Source organism: Saccopteryx leptura, chromosome 3 (assembly GCF_036850995.1).
Source record: "Saccopteryx leptura isolate mSacLep1 chromosome 3, mSacLep1_pri_phased_curated, whole genome shotgun sequence".
NCBI lineage: Eukaryota > Metazoa > Chordata > Mammalia > Chiroptera > Emballonuridae > Saccopteryx > Saccopteryx leptura.
This window is the reverse complement of record NC_089505.1, coordinates 94,446,219-94,447,770: the sequence shown is the minus strand read 5'-3', so window position 1 is coordinate 94,447,770 and position 1,552 is coordinate 94,446,219.

Here is a 1,552-nt window from a genome sequence, read left to right as displayed (position 1 = left end):
ATCAAACTGGTCCTGTGTTTGAGTTTGGGAGGGGGAGTGGGAGAGGGAGGGGAGGGGGTAGAGAGGCCTTCTGTGTTGAAAGTGGGGTGGGGAAGGCTCACCCTCACCCTGAGTGTTTAAACAGCTTCTTTCGCAAGGCACACATGTCATGTAACCCTGGGAGAGGGGGCGGGTGGGAGGCAGGCAGGGAGCCAGGGAGCAGGCCCGGCCAGGCCCGGCCTCCATGCCAGCAGGCCTCTGTCACCTTTGATCTCCAGGCTTTTAGAGGGCTGGGAGGCGGGAGAATGGTGAGACCAGCCATAGGCTTTCCTCCTACACGTCTCCATGGAGCTGTTGAAATACTCTCTCCGACGGTCCGTGTTGCTGTGTGGTTTACAAAAGATTTTCACAAGTTTTGGCTTGTTGGAGCCTCAGCACTCTTACGTTTTGTGGGTGGCCCCATTTTACAGAAGGGGAAAACTGAGGCTGGGTCCAGCAATAGGGCTTGCCCACAGCCACATAAGCAGATTGGAGACAGAGCAAAATGGAGAGCAGGGCCAGAAATCCCAATTGTATGCCTTTCTCACAGACGAGGAGACTTAAGGCTCAAGAGATGTGTAGCGTGACTTGCTTTAAGTCACATAGTGGAAAGGAGTGGGGGTCTTGAGAGAAGCCAGAGTCCCGATTTCAAACCCTGAGGCTTCTCTATGATACCAGGCTGCTGCTGTCCTAAATGCCAAAGGTCATTTGCACCTTAGAAAGGCATGGCACACAGGTGAACAGGGACAAGACCAGGTAAGCAGACATGATCTGGGGCACAGGAGAAAGGCTTCCTGTGGGAGGTGATCCCAGATCTCAGGGACAACAAGGAATTAACCAACGAAGCCGTGAAAGAGGGAAATGCAGGCAGAGTAAATTGCGGAGGCGTGAAACCACGTGATTGCGCAAGGGGAACCGGAGCGATCTGGTATTATTAGGGCGGAATGTGGGTGCCGAAGAGCTCACAGAGCCTTGCAAAGCCAATCTGGGAGCAGGGCTTTTAAGCTGAGGGCAGTGGGGAGCCACTGAAGATTCTACACAGGTAAGTCATGATTACTGTGCCCTGGACAGTAGTCACTGGGAAAGGCAGGCCCAAGTTACAGGCCTCCTGGCTCGCAGTCTGTGGGGAGACGGGACATTCTGGCAAAAATGAGAGGGCCCACCCTCAGCTTGCCTTGAGGTCCCAAGGCCGGCCTGAGACTCTGCCATGATGTCCTGCCATGCAGGAGAGGTGCCTCCATGAGGACCAGCGCTTGGTCCTGGCCCCCTGGGCATCAGCGGGTTGTGCACTGTCGTGCAGGACTGGGGTTGGGAATACAGGGGCCAGTTCACCAGGCCTTCCTCCCGTTAGCGCTGGGCCACCTGGGCATGCTGGGCGTGTGGCTGAGTCAGGCCTCCCTGGGACCTAACATGTGCATGGCCTGCCCTGTGTGAGGCTGTGTCTCTGTTACTGAGCTATAGCTACTGTCACCACCATTGACAAAGCTGTCATTTCAGCAGGGAGCAAGCCTGCAATCCCACAGCGATCTGGGCT